General features: G+C 33.8%; 1 pseudogene; it reads right to left on the bottom strand.

Moving 5' to 3' along the window:
* Nucleotides 1–21,685: 21,685 nt before the first annotated feature.
* On the bottom strand, nt 21,686–22,339 carry LOC149213070 (uncharacterized protein At2g38710 pseudogene; annotated as a pseudogene).
* Between the last annotated feature and the right edge of the window lie 281 nt (nt 22,340–22,620).

The raw sequence follows: 22,620 nt of genomic DNA, 5'->3' as shown, positions 1-22,620 counted from the left end.
TAGACAACATAGAAGACCTCTATCATAATTTTACTACAACCCTCTCATATTCTATTAAGAAGTTCTCAATTGAAGTTTCAAATAATAAAAGAAATAGCAAAACCAATCCATGGTATGACAAAGACTGTAAAAGTGCAAGGAGAGCAATTAAGGAAGCTGTTGATGAATCTCTTAAAATGGACAAGATAAAAATATACAAAGCCCTAACTAAAAGGAAAAAGAGGCAGTACATTCGTCAAAGACAGGAGAATTTCTTACACCTCTCTAAGGTAGCTCCTAAGAAATTTTGGAGGTAGATTCTAACTAGGAAGACTAAGGATAATAATAAAATTTCTCTTTGCGATTGGAATTCCTATCTTAAAAAGCTTTATGAATCTCCAAATGTCATGGATAATTTGGAAACCCTTCTCACAACGAAAGAAGTTTTCTCTTTAGAAGACATTAAGTTTGGGGTTAATCACCTCGCTAATGGGAAAGCTAAGGACATTGAAGGTTACCAAGCATAAATCTTAAAAATTGGAGGTCACGTCCTCATCCCCCACATCCACAAGCTTTTCAATCAAGCAGTCAAGCAAGGGTTCCCTAAACCTTGGACTGAGAGCCTCATTATCCCTATTTTTAAAAGTGGGGATACAAATAACCCCTCTAATTATCGAACAATTATGATCAGCCCTCTCTTAGCCAAGTTATATGGTAGTATTTTGGAAAAAAAGTTAAGCATATGGCTTGAAAGTGAAGGTAAGCGGGCTAAAGGCCAAGCAGGTTTCAGAAGGAATCACTCAACAACATACCACCTTGTTACGCTTAGGATCATTGTGGAGGAATGTCGTAATGATAAATCCAATTTATTTTGTTACTTTGTGGACTTTAGAAAGGCTTCCGATACGGTTCCTAGATCCAACCTTTGGAATAGATTAGAAGAGCTAAAGGTTCCTCTCGAGTTGAGAGCTGCCGCTATAAGGTTATATGAGAATGTAATTGCCAAGCTAAAGAGCAATGAAGGGTGGTCGAAAGATATTAAGTGTAACATCGGAGTTAAAAAAGGTTGCCCCCTCTCCCCTACCCTATTTGGCATTTACATCGATAAGCTCGAAGGCTATTTAGAGGAAGCAGGATGTGATGGCACGATCTTAGCTGGGATAGTCATCATCCTTCTTTATGCTGACGATATTGTTCTTTTGGCAAGGTGCCCATCTGATCTTAATAATCAACTCAGGCTTCTTAAGGATTTCTGCTCTACCATGGGTATGACTGTTAACACTGACAAAACAAAAGTTATGATTATCAAATCCAAGAAGGACACTTACGCTAATTTTATGTATGACAATAATAACTTGGAGGAAGTGTATTCTTACAAGTACCTAGGAATTGATATTCATCACAAGCTCAACTGGAACCATAGCATTGAGAAAAGGATTAATGGGGGGTGGAAAGCTTACTATGGTCTTGAAAATAATTGTAAAATTGCAAACCTTGTAATGTGGGATAAAAATAAGTTCCTCTTTGAAACTTTAGTCACTCCTGTTATCTTATATGGCTGTGAGGTTTGGGGTTGCAGCATCTCCAGAGAATCATGGAGAAAGATTGAGCAAATCCAGAAGCATTTTATAACTTATAACCTGAAAATTAAAAGTAATGCACCCTATCCTATTCTCCTTATAGAAGCATGTCTTTCCCCTATTGAGAGCCTAGCTATGCTTAGGTTTTTGTTGTACAAGCACAAAATCAGTAACATAAACGATCATAGACTTCCTAAGCTAGCTTTAAATTCTAGCCAAAACCACCTAAGGCTCAATCGAGGGTGGCATAAAGACACAGGGGCCTGGTTAAACTATTGGGAGATCAACGAAAATGATGCATTGCAAAACATAAATAACATTAAAGATATTGTTACTTCTAAGTTCAAAGGAAAAATGTGGTGTGAGAAAGACTTAGCAGCTAAAAGAAAATTAAGTTATTATAAGAAGGTCATCAACCCCACCCTAGAAGATCAAAAGTATCTCTCTATTTTAACTAGCTAAAAGAGGAAAATTAATATAGCAAAGATTAGAACGAATTCTCATGAGCTCCATAGTGAAACGGGTCGTTGGGCAGTTCCTAAAACGCCATGGACGAAAAGGATCTGCCATATATGTAAGAATAGGAACATCGAGGATGAAAACCACTTCCTCTTAGAGTGCCCCGCGTATAACCACATTAGATCTCAGTTTCACAATCTTTGTTACAATACTGACCTTCCTAGCCTTTTACAATGTCAAAATTATAGTGAGCTCGGGAGGCTTCTCTCCAAGCTTTTTGAGCATAGGAATAAAATCTTAAATCAAAATAGATAATTTGTTTCTTTAGGTCCGATAGACCATTATTTGTTCTCAGCGAACGTTAACCATCATCATCATCATAAAAAATTAATAAATTCGTATTCTTCAAATTTCCATAAAACTAACTCATATATATAAACAAAAATTAAAAATTAAACCATTATTTTCGTTTACTTATTTTTTTATATATTTAAATTTTATATTTATTAAAATATTACATTTTCATTTTCATCATATCAAATTTGTATCCCTTTAATATATATAATATAAATAACAAATTAATGTATTTATGTATTAAAAATAATACCAAGTTTCAAATATTTTTTAAACATATATGCTTATTGATATGGTATACTTTTTACTCCACACACTATATATATATATTAAAATATTTTTTAATTTAAATATATATTTCATTTTTATGTTTCATTGAAATATTACATTTTTATTATTATTATAATTATTTGTAAATTTATAAATTTATACTCAATATTTCATGCCCATTAGATTCAGTATTTTTTTACTGCAATTACTTTTTTAACTAATAAATCTCAATCTCTAATTTTTTTTTTTTTATTATTAATTACTAACCTCTTTAAACTTCTTGTTATTTAATAACTAGTCTAAACGAATTTCAATAAAATTTTAAAGTCTACACAAATTTAAATATGCAGTAAGTGACTTACATTTAATGTCTATGAAAAAAAATCAAAATATCGATTCTTGGAGTTGAGTGGTATCCAGTTCGGGAAAAAGATCAAATACAGATCACTGAAAAAGAGGAGCTGAAATTATCGCAGTCCACTGTGAGAGAAAAGGAAAATAAATCAGCTCACTCAGTAATTTACGCACCTTTAATAATCTGTGCACTCATTCCGAATTCCCTAATCATGTATTTGGTTTGTCCATTCGGTGATTTAATGAGTGGTTTAGTCACAGATGTGAACATTCCTCATGACATTATTACGTAAATCGGAACAAAAGGAGTGGTTTAATCATACATCTTCACATCACTTTGCATTTTAATTTTAAAAAATCCAAGTCCTTTTATTGTTCGAGCCAGGCTTATGTTGGCACACTCTAAAAAAAATTGTTCTAAATATTATAATCAATCTCGGCAATGTGTAACCCTACATGTTCAATAATAAGAATCGCTGCGGCATTAATATTTTGGTAATAAAATAACAGAGTTCAGCTAACAACTAGTTTGATACATCGCCACTTGTTTGATATTGCAGGCGCTAAAAGTACACGTCATTTCATCAAAATATATTATTATATATATATATAGCTGCAAAACTTTCTCGCTTGAGTTGGAATCTGAAAGGCTGATAATATAAGAGTCAACAGCTAAAAGTTACAATACGAAATATTAATTACAGATATTTACATATGGTATATATGCCAAATAACGATGGGATCAAAGTGCCTGGCAACTAAAACAAAATTCCCAATTTTCAAAAATGAAAATCAAATGGGTCTCAGATGGACAACAATAAAAAAAAAATATGTTACAATTTTTTTTTTTACCGTGAACATAAACAAGGTTAAAAAAAGAGAACCTACGTAACAATTTTTAAAATAAATTTCAATATTATTTTAAATTATTCTAAAAACTAAATTTATAAATTTCAATATTATTTTAAATTATTCTAAAAACTAAATTTTTTTTATTGAAATGATTATTTTAAAATAAATATTATAGATATATTTATCAATAACATAAATATAATTCTTTTTAAGCGACAATTTAGTACAATTACATCAAGATAATTATGTTAATGAATTAAAAATAAAAATCACGTGGTTCACGAGGTGTTAAATATACTCTTTTGGATTAACAAACTAGCTGTTAAAACATTCCAATATAAAGTCACTATTCTTAAACATGAATATCACTATGGTGTAACTTCGCCAATACTATCTTAAAACAAGATTGCAATGCAATGGTATACCTGCCGAAATAGGCCAGCGAGGGTACCAACAGCAAACAAATATTGTTTCGGTATTGAAATTTGAAATTCAGCTATCAACTTTGCCAAAAAGCCCCAACCCACATACCTAAAAACCTTGTTTGTTCAGCACAAAGTTTTGGACAGCAGAATGGAGCTACACCAAAATAGAAATAAGATACAACCAGTAAATCAAAAATGGAACGAGCAGCAAATATTGTTCCTATTTATAGAAATAGGACACAACCAAGAAACCAACAATAATGTTCATAATTTTATTATTGGCCTTTGAAATTTATGGCGGTTTCAACTGGTAGTATCATTTTTGTAAAAATCCGAGGCCCAATGCACACTTAAAAACACTTTGTTCACCAGTGTTGTGGAAAGCAACATCTGCAACTAATCTTTTTATTTTGTCACAACACTCATAGTAACCAACCATCTTATTATTGTTACAACATTCATACTAACCATCTTATTATTGTTGGAGTCACGATTGCCGTTACACCAAAATCCAACTGGAAGTATTAGTAAACAGACACATCGCTAAATTTAAGCACATGCCACAAAACACAATGGGAGTGTTGACCTTCTACACCGCTATTAACGGGAAGCCAACAATCTCCCACAACGCGAGCCCAATGTGTTTACTTGAGACCTCTGGCTTTGATACCACTTGTTGGAGTCATCAAAACTCGCAAGTATTAGTAAACAGACACATCGCTAGATTTAAGCACATGCCACTAAACACATGGGGTATATTAGTAACATCGCTAGATTTAATCACATGCCACCAAACACATAGAGAGCGTTGATGTTCTACACCCCCATTAACGAGAGCCAACAATTATATATAAAATAGTTAGTTGATAATTTATTTTTTTTCATTTATAAATCAACCATCTTCATTTCCTTTCACATCTATTTTTCAAATCTTGTCTTTTTCAAGTCCATATTTTTTCCTATACTTTGGAATTTTACAGGAAACTCTCTTTCTTTCACCCTTAACATTACATTTCTTTCCACAATATGTTGTTTATCCTCCTTTTCTCATCATAATATTTTTCTCTTCTCTTCCGATGATAATATTTTTTTCCAGTTACATTATTTTTTCGTGGTGATCGTTCTTCTTTAAAATTATAACTATGACAACCACTACTTTAACTTGTCTACTCCTATGACTCCTCTACTCCTATGACTCCAACCACTTGAACACCAAAGCAGCCTAACTACTGGCAAGCTGGTTCCTATAATATTTACAGATAGAAACAATATGTTATTTATAACTATATAGAATTATAGAATTATTTGCATTTGTCTTTGAAAATGTTTAATTTGTCTTAGCTAATATTTTTTTCCAGTTACATTATTTTTTCGTGGTGATCGTTCCTCTTTAAAATTATAACTATGACAACCACTACTTTAACTTGTCTACTCCTATGACTCCAACCACTTGAACACCAAAGCAGCCTAACTACTGGCAAACTGGTTCCTATAATATTTACAGATAGAAACAATATGTTATCTATAACTATATAGAATTATTTGCATTTGTCTTTGAAAATGTTTAATTTGTCTTAGCAGCGCTACACATATCTCTAATTCATAATAAAATCGTGTAAGAAATATTAATTAACTAATTTTATATATATATATATATATATATATATATATATATATATATATATATATAGATATATATATATAGATATAAAATTATAATTAAAGATGATTAATTTATTTATTTATTTTGTATTAAAAAATAATAAATAATAAAAATAATAAGTTACAAAAAAAATTAAAATTTAAAATATTTTTAAATATAGAGATGTTCCATTTACTTATTTAATTTCTATATTTTATTGAAACGTTATATACATTTATGGTAGTGGTGGTATGAATATGATCTATACACTTTAAAAAGGTAAGTGATTAACTGAGACTCTTTAATATTTTATTTCTATATCAAGAAAAGAAAGACAACAAGCATTCCAGTATCACTATAGTTTTTGTTGTCTTGACAATTCAATAAGGTTGGTAGTCAGGCAAATGTTTTGAAAACAAGAAAAGATGTGAGGGTTAGGCAATCCAAGAGAAAGTGCTTTTCATCTTACTCTCTTTGTATCATAAAGCGGGCAAATTTTTTCGTCCCAGTGTGTTTTGGGAATAGACCAATGCTTTGTTTCACTTTGATGATCAAGAGAATTAATTCTTATCTTTGCAATGTTAATTTTGTTCTTAATATTGGTCAAGACAGAAAGATAATTCTAGTTAGAAAAGGTGGGGTTGATCACCTTCTTATAATATCTTAGCTTCATTTTTCCCTTTAACTCCTTAACATCACACAACTTATCATTAAATTTAGAAGTAATAGCGTTTTTAATATTATTCTTATTCTCCAAGATGATCTCTTTGTTTTTCCCCCAATGGTCAATCCAAGATTGGAGATCCTTATGTCATTCTCAGGTGAGCCAAAGGTGGGGTTTTTATTAGAGTTAGAAGCAATTTTGAAGAGTTCATTGGCTTCCGCGTTATACGAATTCTTCTTATACTTCAAATACCTAAGCACAGTCATGCTTTCAATGGGATAAATGCTAGCTTCAATCAAGAGAATAGGGTAGGGAGTATTTTCTTTAATATTGAGGCTATAAGTAATACATTTCTTTTGGATCATCTCATTCCTTTTCCATCTTTCTCTATATATAATATAGACTCAAATCTCAAATATCCATATAAACTAACAGGGGTGATGAGAGGCTTGGAGAGGAACTTTTGTTTTACCCCAAACCGAAGGATCTGTCGACTTACAATTTTTTTCAAGCTCATAACAAACTTTCTAGCCTCCTATACTCCCTTTTTCAATCCTATAGTTTCAATTATGTTGATGGTGAATGCCAATACCTAAATATTTATATGAGGAAACCTTCTCCAAGTAATTATCATGATACATGAACTTATCATAGTTTTTAAATTATCATGATACATGAACTTATCATAGTTTTTAATTATCATGACTTTAGTCTTTTCATTATTAATAGTCATACCTATCTTCGAGAAGTAAGCATTGAATATTCTATGTTGCTTTTCATTATTAATAGTCATACCTATCTTCGAGAAGTAAGCATTAAATATTCTATGTTGGTAGTTGATATCATCAAGGCTTCTAGCAAGAATAACGATTCGTCAACATAAAGGAGAAGAGTAATGACTATACTAGTGAGTCTTCTAAACACTCTTCTAGCCTATCAATGTATATGAAGAAAAAGAATAAGGGATAGGGTAAAACCTTTCTTAACACCCATATTGTATTTAGTCTTTGCTATAGTTTCTAGTGAGGAACTCTGTCAATATTTTCTCAAGTCAACAAAACAACAAAATAGATCATTTTTACTATTTTGAAATTCCTCAAAAATGTTCTTAAGAGTCACATGGTGGTCAATAGTTAAGTGATTCCTCGTAAAACCAACTTTCTCTTTAGCTCTTTTACCATGGATTTCAGACCAAAGGCTAATCTTTTTTCCAAAATGAGTATATATATATATATATATATATATATAGATATATATATATATATATATATATATATATATATATATATATATATATATATATATATAACTTAATTGTGTATAGTAGAAATGGATAATTAGTTTCACAAAATTGTAGGGGCTAATATTAACGAGGATTAATTTTAGAAGTTTTTTCAAAAAAAATGACCAATTTCCATTTTTTTCCCAAAATGATTTACCCAAATTTTATAATATTAATTATTTTATCCTAAAATTCAAAAATATTTTACTGAAACTATATAAAATCTTATAATTTAAATATTTTTTTAAATAAACTTGCATATTAAAAATTAATAAATTTATATTCTTAAGATTTCCATGAAACTAACACATATATATAAACAAAAATTTAAAATTAAACCATTATTTTCATTTCCTCATTTTTTATATATTTAAATTTTATATTTATTAAAATATTACATTTTCATTTTCATTATATCAAATTTGTATCTTTTAATATATAAAAAGTAATGTATTTATATATTAAAAATAATACATAATAAAATTTAAAGTTTCAAATATTTTTTAAATATATATGCTTATTTCTATATTTTATTTTCTATTTTATTGATATATTATATTTTTAATATATATATATATATATATATATATATATATATATATATATATATATAAATATTTTTTAATTTAAATATGTATTTCATTTTTATGTTTTATTAAAATAAAACATTTTTATTATAATTATTTGTAAATGTATATAATTTAAATAGGTAAAGATATAAAAAATAAAATAAATATTATGATAAAAAATATTTTATTCTATATTATTAAAAATACAACTTTTAAAACTTTTAGTTTTTTCTTAAAGTTAATTTCTTTAATACATTGATATTTTTAACTAATAAATCTTAACCTCTAAAATTTTATTGTTTTTTTATTAATTAATAACCTCTTTAAACTTCCTTTTATTTAATAACTAACCTAAACGAATTTCAATAAAATTTTAAAGTCTACACAAATTTAAATATGCAATGAGTGACTTGCATTTAATGTCTATGAAAAATTCAAAATATCGATTCTTGGAGTTGAGTGGTATAAGTTCGGGAAAAAGATCAAATACAGATCACTGAAAAAGACTGAAATTATCGCAGTCCACTGTTAGAGAAAAGGAAAATAAATCAGCACACACAGTGATTTATGCACCTTTAATAATATGTGCACTCATTCCAAATTCCCTAATAATGTATTTGGTTTGTCCATTCGGTGATTTAATAACCAGTTGCAGTGCTATCAGAATTTGTTACACCAATTCATATATATTTATAAAAAGGAAGAGGAATATCATGTTAGAAATCTGCTATTAGAAACAGCAAATGGTTGTTTCTAATCTTAAACTGCAAATGCTGTTTCTACTTTTAACGTTATGCAGTTTCTAATCTTAATGTGACCTGATAGATCATTCTATAATTAAAGCATCAGATCTGTGATTAATCTTAAGCGTTGAATTGGTATATGATGGACGTACCAGATTAGAGTTAAATGATATATAAAGGATTGGGTCTTCTCTCTCCCTCCCAAGAGTCGCATTCTTCTCCATCAAGAAGCGCATAAAGAAACATGGCTAGAAGGAGAAACCGAATTCTGAGAAGAAGAGTAACCGTCAGAAGTCAAAGAAAGAAGATGGCAGCCATTACATCTTCCGCTGTTAATCAAGGTATGTCATCTTAAACGATAGATCATATTAAGTTCTGTTTGTGAAATATTCGGTATTGATGATCTTTGGGCTGTTAATGGAAATTTTACATTTGGTATCAGAGCCACCAATCAATAACTGAATATTTCCTATGATTGCAATTGATCTGTTCTGTGCTTTACTCATGTGATTGAGCCTTCGGGAAATTGTGGGGGTTTCATGAAATGATCACGAAACAAATTCACCGCAAGCAAATTCTGCATAACGGAGTTGAAGAAGCAAGTGTTGCCAATATTCCTGAGTCCTTTGACTATGCGCCTATTGACCCCTCTTTGCATCCTTTCGTTGTTCTTCTTTCCTACACATGCTTCACAAAAAGGGCAACCATTGAATGATGAACAGGCCCGTCCAGGTCACCTAAACATGCCATATAATGATGGATCCATAAGGCTTAATAAAATTTGGGATCCCTGTGATATAGAATTCCTGCATATATGAATCTCACAATTTATTTATTCACCATATCATTGTGTGTTCGTTGTGTATGTTGGAATGAATGTATTAAAATGTGGTGAATATAAGTTATTGAATCCTGGTAGATAGTCGAATTTGTGCACTGTAAGAAGACTAACAAAGCAATCATTTTTAGTATAGAGTTGAGTAGAACTCCTGTAAGAAAGTTACAGTTTCGATTGACGTTTGAAATTTGGGCATAAAAGTAATTGTTCTGTGACTGATTGTTTTGCATAAAGTATGTGTTATAAATCATTTATGCACATGAGATTTATGATTTTGTTAATCACCAAAGTGGTCAAAATCAGAATAATCATTTAGTGCATAAGTGACATAATGATTATTGATAGAAATTGCCAGTTATAATAATACCAATTAAAACTGGCGTCACTAATGATAGAACCTGAGAACTTACCCAAAGGAAAGTCTTGTTCTATATCTAGTTGACATGATGAGGTTTAATAGATATTTTGATTAAATAAATATTGATCATCCAAAGATGTCAGTTCTATTTAATTGAACATATTTGTTACCTACTTATGTTTTGGTATTTAATTATGTTAAGTATAGGATAGTATCTACCCAAAGGAGTGCTATATTATACTATTATGTCTACATCTGAATCGCGTTAGTTATGAGCTTATAGTTATTTCATTTTTTAATTTGCAGGAGTTCCCATGAATACACATGCTTCATCTGTTACATTGTTCACTGGTGTTAATTTTTCTGAATGGAGAGAACAAGTCAATTTCCATTTAGGTGTTCAGGATCTTGACTTGGCACTCCTTGAGGATAAACCTGCTGCTCTTACAAAAGATAGTACTGAGGCAGAAAAATCACACCATAAAGCATGGGAACGCAGTAACAGATTGAGCTTTATGTTTATTAAGATGATTGTTGCTAACAACATCAAGTCAACAATTCCACAAACAAAAAGTGCTAAGGAATATATGCAGTCTGTGGAAGAGCGTTTTCGTTCAGCTGATAAGTCACTCGCTGGTACTCTTATGGCAGAACTCACGACCATGAAGTTTGATGGGTCGCGAACTATGCAAGAGCACATTATAGAGATGACTAATCTTGCAGCAAGGTTAAACTCCTTGGGACTTACAGTAGAGGATTCTTTTCTTGTCCAGTTCATCCTGAACTCGCTACCTTCTGAATATGGACCTTTTCAGATTAACTATAACACTATAAAGGATAAGTGGAATGTTAATGAATTGGCCAGTAGACTTGTTCAGGAAGAAGGACGTTTGAAAAATCAAGTGAATCACTCAGTAAGTTTTGTGAGTAATAAAGCTGGTAAAGAAAAGAAAGGAAAATCAAGTCATTTCAAGAAGAAAAAGGCACCTGCTAAGAGTGGGCAGGATAAGGAAAAGAAGGAACTAAAGGATGTTCAATGTCATTTCTGTAAAAAGAAAGGACATTATCAAAGTGACTGTCCGAAAAGGAAAGCTTGGTTCGAAAAGAAAGGTAATTATCTATCTTTCGTATGTTTTGAATCAAATTTAGTTGAAGTTCCCATTAATACATGGTGGATTGATACTGGTGCTACAACTCATGTTTCCAATAATATGCAGGGATTTCTTATGATCCGAACCATAAATCCAAATGAAGATCGTTTTCTCTTTATGGGAAACGGAATGAAATCTTCAATTGAAGGCATTGGGACTTATCGTCTAATTCTAGAAAGTGGATATGTATTAGACTTATACAGTACCCTTTATGTACCTTCATTATCTAGAAACCTTATTTCCGTAAGTAAGTTGGATATTTCTGGTTTTAGATGTATGGTTGGATCTGGCTGTTTTGATTTATATAAGAATACTGATAATGTTGGTTCTGGTATTCTAATTGATGGCTTATATAAATTGAAACTGAATGATACTTATGCGAATTCCTTGTTGAATGTAGTAAATAATGTTGGATGTAAATGTAGCATGTTGAATGAAAATTCTGCTTTCTTGTGGCATAAAAGACTAGGTCATATATCCAAAGAAAGAATGATGAGATTAGTAAGTAATGAAATTTTGTCAAATTTGGACTTTAGTGATCTAGAATTATGTGTGGATTGTATTAAAGGTAAACAAACCAAACATAATAAGAAAGGAGCCACTAGAAGCAGCCAGCTTCTTGAAATAATACACACTGATATTTGCGGACCTATGGACACTTCAGCCTTTAATGGAGAAAAGTATTTCATCACTTTTATTGACGATTTTTCCCGTTATGGTTATGTCTATTTGCTTCATGAAAAATCTCAATCTGTGAATGTCCTTGAAACGTTTGTAAAGGAAGTTGAGAGGCAATTAGATAAAAAGGTGAAAATCATAAGGTCTGATAGAGGTGGTGAATATTATGGTAAATATAATGAGTCAGGCCAGTGTCCAGGTCCGTTTGCAAAATTCCTCGAAAGTCATGGCATATGTGCACAATACACAATGCCAGGTACACCACAGCAAAATGGTGTAGCAGAAAGGCGCAATAGGACGTTAATAGATATGATTAGGAGTATGATGTCAGATTCTACACTACCTAAGAATTTGTGGTCGTATGCTCTCAAAACCGCTAATTATTTGTTGAATAGGGTTCCTAGTAAAGCTGTTCAAAAGACTCCTTTTGAGTTATGGACTAACAGGAAACCTAGCTTAAGACACCTTCATGTTTGGGGTTGTCCAGCGGAAGCGAGAATTTATAATCCACATGAAAAGAAATTAGATTCTCGAACGATCAGTGGGTATTTTTTAGGTTACCCTGAGAAATCTAAAGGGTATGTGTTTTACTGTCCTAATCATAGTCCAAGAATTGTAGAAACTGGTAATGCAAGATTAATTGAGAATGGTGAAGTCAGTGGGAGTACAAGAAGAGAAATAGTAGAAATAAAGGAAACAAGGGTAAATGTTACATTGCCTAGAATAGTTCCTCCATCTACTATTACTCCAAATGTTGTTCCAGCTGTTGTAGAACAGCATGATGATAGTGAACAACATATAAATGAAGAAGTACTTCCTGAAGGAAATGACTTACATAATGCTGATATGCATGAACCACAACAAGTAGCATTAAGAAGACCTCAAAGAAATCGTAGGTCAGCTATTTTTAATGACTATGTGGTTTATATGCAAGAATCAGATTATGATATTGGAATCAATAAGGATCCAGTTTCGTTTTCACATGCTGTAGAAAGTAAAGAGTCAAAGGAATGGATTAATGCCATGAAAGAAGAACTGAAATCCATGCAACAGAATGAAGTTTGGGATCTCGTTGAGTTACCACATGGCTGTAAAAGAGTCGGATGCAAATGGGTTTTTAAAACCAAACACGACTCTAGTGGTAATATCGAACGGTATAAAGCTAGACTTGTTGCTAAGGGTTACGCTCAGAAAGATGGTGTTGATTACAAGGAGACATTTTCTCCTGTTTCGAAAAAGGACTCACTAAGAATAATAATGGCATTAGTAGCTCATTATGATTTGGAGTTGCATCAAATGGATGTGAAAACAGCCTTTCTGAATGGAGATCTTGATGAGGATGTTTATATGGATCAACCTGAGGGTTTTTCTGTAGAAGGTAAAGAACAATTGGTGTGTAAACTTAAGAAGTCAATATATGGGCTTAAACAAGCATCCCGACAATGGTATATTAAGTTCAATACCATTATTACATCCTTTGGTTTTAAGGAAAATGCGGTTGATCACTGTATATACCAAAAGATCAGTGGGAGCAAGTTTATTTATCTGGTCCTTTATGTTGATGACATCTTGCTTGCTGCAAATAATTTAAGTATATTGCATGAGATTAAGGAATTTCTCTCAACGAACTTTGAAATGAAAGATATGGGAGAGGCATCCTTTGTGATTGGAATAGAAATATTCCGTGATCGATCACAAGGAATATTGGGATTGTCTCAGAAAGGATATGTCGAAAGGATTCTAGAGAGATTTGGAATGAGTAAGTGTTCACCTGGGACAGTTCCTGTACAGAAAGGTGATAAATTCAGTCTCATGCAATGTCCTAAGAATGATGTTGAACGAAAGGAAATGGAATCAATTCCATATGCATCTGTTGTTGGTAGCCTGATGTATGCTCAAACCTGTACTAGATCGGATATCAGCTTTGCGGTCGTTATGTTAGGGAGGTATCAAAGTAATCTAGGAAGGGAACATTGGCAAGCTGCAAAGAAAGTTTTGAGGTACTTACAAGGCACGAAAGATTACATGCTCATGTATAGAAGATCCAATGAATCGGAGGTGATCGGATATAGCGATTCAGATTTTGCTGGATGCATCGATACTAGAAAATCGACTTTTGGTTACCTGTTTATGTTTGCTCAAGGTGCCATATCATGGAAAAGTGCGAAACAGACTATTGTTGCTTCATCCACTATGGAGGCAGAATTTGTGGCATGTTTTGAAGCCACAATTCATGCATTATGGTTGCGGAACTTTATTTCAGGACTTGCGGTTGTCGACACCATTAGCAAGCCGCTGAAAATTTATTGTGATAACTCTGCAGCAGTATTTTTCTCAAAGAACGACAAGTACTCTAAAGGTGCCAAACACATAGATCTGAAGTATCTTGTTGTGAAAGATGAGGTTCAGAAATAAAGAGTGTCAATCATGCACATCAGGACATAACTTATGATTGCAGACCCTTTGACGAAAGGGTTACAACCAAGACAATTTAAGGAACATGTTCAAAGAATGGGTCTTGGTTGTATTAATAATAATTGATGTGTGACATTCTGAGCTCTTTTATGTGTTTCTGATATATAATTATGTGTCTCTTGTTTTAATGTAGTAGTACGTATTTTATGTAATTTTAAACAAGAAAGAGTCTTATAAAGATATTATGTTTAATCATTATGATATAAGACATTATGTGGACCATTATGCTGTTTTATATAAATTATGAGTATGAATTGATGGATTGCTGGTATTGTAGTATATGGAAGGGAATGCATTGAATTAATAGTGCACAACCGCCATAACTCTCAGCAATTTATCATAGTATGATGTTCAACACTTAATATTATGAATAGTCGGGTCAAGTGGGAGAATGTTAGAAATCTGCTATTAGAAACAACAAATGGTTGTTTCTAATCTTAAACTGCAAATGTTGTTTCTACTTTTAACGTTATGCAGTTTCTAATCTTAATGTGACCCGATAGATCATTCTATAATTAAAGCATTAGATCTGTGATTAATCTTAAGCGTTGAATTGGTATATGATGGACGTACCAGATTAGAGTTAAATGATATATAAAGGATTGGGTCCTCTCTCTCCCTCCCAAGAGTCGCATTCTTCTCCATCAAGAAGCGCATAAAGAAACAGGGCTAGAAAGAGAAACCGAATTCTGAGAAGAAGAGTAACCGTCAGGAGTCAGAAGAAAGAAGATGGCAGCCATTACATCTTCCGCTGTTAATCAAGGTATGTCATCTTAAACGATAGATCATATTAAGTTCCGTTTGTGAAATATTCGGTATTGATGATCTTTGGGCTGTTAATGGAAATTTTACATATCAATCACTAGCAAATCATACTTTGCCATCCAAATGTAACAGTACCAACTAACTAAGTGCAACAATAAGGAATTTCAATATCTAGCCAACTAAGATAGAACAAGATCTAGTTCTAGGAGGTGGGAAAGACTAGGAGCTTGTGATTATAAATGATTGGTACTAGGGTGAAGCAAGGTCTCAAGCTAAGCTTAAGTATTATCAAATTGTTACAATGCTACCCTGCTGCAGTGCTGTCAAAGTTTGTTACACCAATTTGTATATATGTATAAAATAGTAAAGGAATATCAATCACTAGAAAATCACACTTAATCAGATTGTTACAATACTAACCTGTTGCAGTGCTGACAGAATTTGTTACACCAATTTATATATATTTATAAAAAGGCAGAAGAATATCAATCACTAGCAAATTACACTTAATCAAATTGCTACAATGCTAACCTGCTGTAGTGCTACCAAAGTTTGATGATAAATCACCTCTGTGGAAGCCGCTGGTGTAGCCCAGAATTAGAGAGGGAGGGATTTCGTAATTTTTCCTTTCATTAATGCTTGTCGAGGGCCTGTGATTCTATCACTCAGCTAGTTCAACTGTTCATTTTAGGGGAAATGGTAGTGTCAAAAAAAATAGCAAAAGCTGGCCAAAACAAAAAAAAGAAGAAGGCAAGTTTTGAAAATTTGGAATTTGTAGGGTCTAGATAAATCTAGTATCTCGCAACAACCTCCATAAATTTCTCAAGAGTCTCGTTTGTTGGAATTTAATTCCAACTGCAACATAAATAGCTGGACAGAAATCTGATTTGCTATAGATATTCCAGACTATTGGATGCCTCAAAGTCGTGCTTGATATTTTCCACATTAATTTGCATTAAATTTTCAACATTAAATTCCTCTGCAACAACCGACTTCATTTCTTCAAAAGGCATCACCGCTTGCTGCATTCAATACGCAGATAAGCTTTAGAAGATATTTGTATTATTTTATTGTTTAAAGACAAATATGTTTTAACATATAAATGTAACGAACAACAGTTCTGTTTCATGTTAGAAGAATGAGAGAGTCTTTTTGTAACACACAGCAGTGCTGAAACTGTAATTTTCTAAGATAGCAGAAATTGGTTTGTGGAACTGAATCGTTCTTGTTGTAATCCCTCTGTCAAGAGGAAGATGCTTTCCAGCATAGACTGGTGAATCCCTCTGTCAAGAGGAAGATGCTTTTCAGCATAGACTGGTGAATCCCTCTGTTAAGAGGAAGATGCTTTTCAGCATAGACTGGGGAATCCCTCTGTCAAGAGGAAGATGCTTTTCAGCATAGACTCGTGAATCCCTCTGTCAAGAGGAAGATGCTTTTCAGCATAGACTGGTGAATCCATCTGTCAAGAGGAAGATGTTTTTCAGCATAGTCATTGGTGAATCCCTCTGTTAAGAGGAAGATGTTTTTGTATCAGTTGGTTTATTGTTTATAAATATAAGTTTTATTTGCATGTTGTTGTTATACCGTAACCAGAATATTTGCGCGTTGTTGTTACACCGTAACCAAAAAATAGTCTTGACGTCATCATAGAGTGTTGCTGAAACACCGTTGCTGATACACTGCAAACAACAACTGACGAAACCACGTTGCTGTTACACCGTATTCCGCAAACGATTTTTATTTCCGTTGTGTTAAAACAGAGTATTGTTCTCTTTTTTCAGTTTTGATTGGAATGATCAGAAATTCCCAACATGGTATCAGAGCTAGTCCAGGCTCTTTGAAGACATCAAAGAAGTTGAAGGGAGGTTTCTTACTGCAACAGCTTCTCCAGCAGAGTGAAGACTCAGTCAAGAAAGATCCAGGTATTTCTCAAGTTTTTAGTGTTACTATTGAAGACAGTCAGTTATTTTAATACACAATCAAGTATTGCAAGAATGGCTAGCACCAGCACTAGCATGGGTATTTTTAATACTCAGCTCCCACTACTTAATGAGAAAAATTATGACTATTGGGCAATAGTTATGAGAGCTTTGCTTTTCTCAGAAGATTTATGGGAATTTGTTGAAAATGGTTTTGAAGAACCAGCAAATGAAAATGAGTTTAATAGCTTAACTCAGGCAGAGAAAAAGCGATTGAAGAAATATAAGAAGGAGGATGCTAAGGCCCTCTACTTCTTGTATCAAGCAGTGGATAAGAGTGTGTTTCCAAGGATAGCAGCAGCCAAGACATCCAGAGAAGCATGGAAAACTCTCAAGATAGCCTATCAATGCATGGAGAAAGTGAAGACGGTAAAACCTCAGTTCATTGGGGAGGAAGCTTGTGATAAAAGCTTAGAGAAGACAGTGAATGTGAAGACAATTGTGTCTCATGAAGAAGAAGAGGAAGGGACAACAGCAAATAATCCTTCTTTGGTGGCTCCTCCTCCACCACAACAAGTACATCAAACCACACCACAAGTTGGAATTCGAACAGCCTTGAGAAGTCAAGGAAGTGCTTCTCCAAGCACACCATAGGGATCAGAAATACCCTCAAGTTCGGATGGAACTCCAAGCACACCAAGAAGACCAAGATTCAGAAATCTGAATGAGATTTATGAAAAAGGAGAGGTAAGTAACAATACCGGTCTGAATTCATTATTCGCTTTGTATTGTCATGTTGATGACCCAGTTCATTTTGAAGATGTTGTAAATGAAGATAAATAGATTGAAGCAATGAATGAAGAAATTGGTGCAATTGAGAAGAGTAAAACATGGGAGTTAGTGGACCTCCCTGAAGGCAAAGATGCCATTAGAGTTAAGTGGGTCTATAAGACCAAAAGCAATGCTGAAGGCAAGATTGATAGGCATAAAGCAAGACTTGTTGTGAAAGGCTACAAGCAACAACAAGGCAAAGACTATGATGAAACCTTTGCACCAGTAGCAAGGATGGAAACAGTCAAAACAGTGTTGTCTATTGCAGCACAACACAAATGGAAGACTTATCAGATGGATGTTAAATCTACATTCCTAAATAGGAGTGTTAAAAGAAGAGGTTTATGTTGAACAACCTCCAAGCCATGAAGTTGAAGGCCAAGAGCATAAAGTCTGCAAACTGAAGAAGGCTATTTATGGGCTGAAGCAAGCTCCAAGAGCATGATACAACAGAATAGATGCTTATCTAATTGAGAATGGGTTTGATAAGTGTGATGGTGAACCCACACTCTACATAAAGGAGAATGACGGTAAGATTCTTATTGTTGTTTTATATGTAGATGATTTGATTTTTACTAGCAATGATGTTTCTCTCATTGTTGATTTTAAAGTAGTCATGAAAAGTGAATTTGAAATGACTGGCTTGGGCTTCTTAAGATATTTTCTTGGAATTGAAGTAGACCAAAGTGAAAATGGTGTTTTCATTTCTCAAGTTAAATATGTAGAAGCAGTGTTGAAGAGATTTAACATGCAGAATAGCAAGGCAGCTGTGACTCCAACTGTAATATGGTTGAAATTGACCAAAGAAGACAGCAGCAAGGATTTTGATCCAAAATTGTACAAGAGCATAGTTGGCAGCCTTATGTACTTGACTGCAACTAGGCCGGACATTATGCATGATGTGAGTTTAATCTCCAGATTTCTGGAAAGACCGAAATCGACTCATTGGCAGGCAGCCAAGAGGATTCTAAGGTATGTAAATGGAATGAAGGGGTTTGGTATTTTATACTCCTTTTCTGAAAGTTTCATGTTGACAGGTTACACTCACAGTGATTGGGCTGGAAGTGTTGATGATAGGAAAATCACATTGGGGTATGTGTTTCATATGGGTTCGGGAGCCATCTCATGGGCTTCCAAGAAGCAACCAGTTGTGTCTTTGTCAACAACAGAGGCAGAGTATATGGCAGCAACAGCAGCAGCATGCCAAGAAATGTGGCTGAGAAGAGTTCTCAGAGATTTGTGTCATGAACAAGAAAATGGCACAACCATTTACTACGACAATAGCTCAACAATAACATTGTCTAAAAACTTTTTCATAAAAGGAAAAAGCACATAGACACCAAATTTCACTTCATACGTGAATTGGTTAACAATGGTGAGACTTTTTTGCAGCACTGCAGAACAGAGAATCAGTTCGCTGACATCTTGACAAAACCATTGGGAAAGAAAAGTTTTGATCATTTCAGGAAATGTCTGGGTATGCAGAAAAACCTAGCAGTTGAAATTAAGGGGGACTGTTGGAATTTAATTCCAACTGCAACATAAACAGCTGGACATAAATCTGATTTGCTATAGATATTCCAGACTGTTGGATGCCTCAAAGTCGTGCTTGATATTTTCCACATTAATGTGCATTAAATTTTCAGCATTAAATTCCCCTGCAACAGCCGACTTCATTTCTTCAAAAGGCATCACCGCTTGCTGCATTCAATACGCAGATAAGCTTTAGAAGATATTTGTATTATTTTATTGTTTAAAGACAAATATGTTTTAACATATAAATGTAATGAACAACAGTTCTATTTCATGTTAGAAGAATGATAGAGAGTCTTTTTGTAACGCACAGCAGTGCTGAAACTGTAATTTTCTGAGATAGCAGAAATTGGTTTGTGGAACTGAAGCGTTCCTGTTGTAATCCCTCTGTCAAGAGGAAGATGCTTTTCAGCATAGACTGGTGAATCCCTCTGTCAAGAGGAAGATGCTTTTCAGCATAGACTGGTGAATCCCTCTGTCAAGAGGAAGATGTTTTTTAGCATAGACTAGTGAATCCCTCTGTCAAGAGGAAGATGCTTTTCAGCATAGACTCGTGAATCCCTCTGTCAAGCGGAAGATGCTTTTCAGCATAGTCATTGGTGAATCCCTCTATTAAGAGGAAGATGTTTTTATATCAGTTGGTTTACTGTTTATAAATATAAGTTTTATTTGCATGTTGTTGTTACACCGTAACCAAAATATTTGCGCGTTGATGTTACACCGTAACCAGAAAATAGTCTTGACGTCAAAATAGAGTGTTGCTGATACACGAGTTTCAGCATTGCTGAAACACCGCTGCTGATACACTGCAAACAACAACTAACGAAACTGCGTTGCTGTTACACCGTATTCCGCAAACGATTTTTATTTCCGTTGTGTTAAAACAGAGTATTGTTCTGTTTTCAGTTTTGTTTGGAATGATCAGAAATTCCCAACACCGTTTTCCGATTCCTGGTTCCTTCACAGCTTGAACAAATCCTCTTCAATGTCATCCTAAAGATCCTCTCTACACCAGTACACTAACGCTGCCTCATAGCCTTGGGCTGCGGAGCTCTCAGGCCAATGATCTAATAAGGACTTCCTATGCCATAGAAATTCATCCGAAACTTCCCACTTAAGCAGCTGCCTCACTTCTTCTCTTCCATGGGCGAATTTACAAGATTTGAGATGTCACTTACTCGAACCACATCTGAATTTACAAGATTTGAGATGTCACTTACTTGAACCACATCTGAATTTACAAAATTTGAAATGTCATTTACTTGAATCACATCTGAGTTTTGTGGAAAAGTAAATCACATCTGAGTTTTGTGGAAAACCCCAGGGCTTCTTTCTACAGCAGAAGCGCCCTAGATGATATATGTCCTTTGGCCTTCAAATTCATTGTCTTTCATTGTTCTTCTGCAAGAAACTGCATCTACTCCCCTTACCATACTCGGGATGTTGGCCATAAAACATGACAACCGCCACATGCCCAAGTCACATACACATGCAGGGCACATGGAAGCCCACCAACGTGCCGATAGTCACATACACATGCAGAGGCACATGGAAGCGCACCATCATGTGGCAAAGCATACCAAATACATGTCTAAAAACATATCAAACATATGGGGAAAGTTGTTAACATGGTTATATTTTAATGCTGGCTTTAAAATTAGCATCAATCGGTGTTAGGGTCGAATTTTTCATATATGTTTTGATCTGTTTCCTAAGTTTATGGCAAAAAATAAAAATCACGGGTAATGAAACTCTGCATTATATGAATGGGATTGTGAATATTGGATAGGCTTTTCAACATGATATAAATCGAAAAAACTTTATATTAAGCTTTATGTTTTTGTTCAAACTAATGCTAATGGCATCTATCGCTATATACCATGCCGTGGGCAGGTATAATAAGAAAATAAATCAGTGACACATCCTTCCATTCCGATTCAAATCCTTGTGAGTTTATTTCAACTTCACACAGAAGCCTTCACATTAATAAAATGTCCTCGTTCCATTAACAGGGATAGTATCATAGTACCTTTGGTTTTCATTGCAAACGTAACATAATCAGTGTAATGCATGCTGTAAACGCTGGTTTGGTAGCGAATAATGCGGACTCCTTCCGGAAGAGACTCAGTTATGTTTCCCATATACCCTGATTGGCGCATCAGTGAGTCAATTGTCTCCGTTTTCGTCCAACCTTGTTCTGCAGCTACTTCCGGCAAGTAAGTTCCAACGCGTCTTCTACTATCCGAGTCAGTAAACTCAATAATGATGCCATGCTTTCCAATTTCCCAGTCCAAATAATTGGCTGCATCCTCGTAATCTGTCAGAATAGAGACTGTGCATTCCAGGTTTGGAATTTCTGCACCTTCTATAGCTGGGAAGCGGCCATCAAGTAGAGCACTTCTAAGCGTGTAGTCTTTCAACCCCTTAGAAATACACGTGGCTTCCAATGAACCAGTCCATCCTCTGAGAGTAAGCTCCCCACCAATAACCCTTTTCCATGCGACGAATAATGAATGTTGGCCCTTGTCAAAGGTAGGAGCCGGCACGAGCTCGCCCGTGTAATGGGCCACCAAAGTGTCGAAGCAGTACACCACCATTTCTTTTCTTGCGCGCACCATCTCGAATCCTCTTAGTGGATGAATTCGCCGCTACAGATGAAGGGTACCAGTGCAAATAACAGAGAAATGACAATCTCAATTTCGTTCTGTATATCGAATTTACCTTATATTTTATTCATATATGCATGATGATGCCGAAATTAATCATGCATAATGGATGCGTGATACATGTTGAAATTATGTCAACGGCATATTCCAAAGAAAGGCCATAAAGATGATGATTCATTTACCTAAAAATAAACAAATAAATATAAATTGAACACATAAATTTAGATTAGGCT

The sequence above is a fragment of the Pinus tabuliformis genome, chromosome 1_1, assembly GCF_031772625.1.
Source record: "Pinus tabuliformis cultivar Carrire ecotype Pingquan chromosome 1_1, CPIR1, whole genome shotgun sequence".
In the NCBI taxonomy this organism is placed as follows: Eukaryota; Viridiplantae; Streptophyta; class Pinopsida; order Pinales; family Pinaceae; genus Pinus; species Pinus tabuliformis.
Note: the sequence above shows the minus strand (reverse complement) of the source record. Positions and strands in the feature narration are given on the sequence as shown.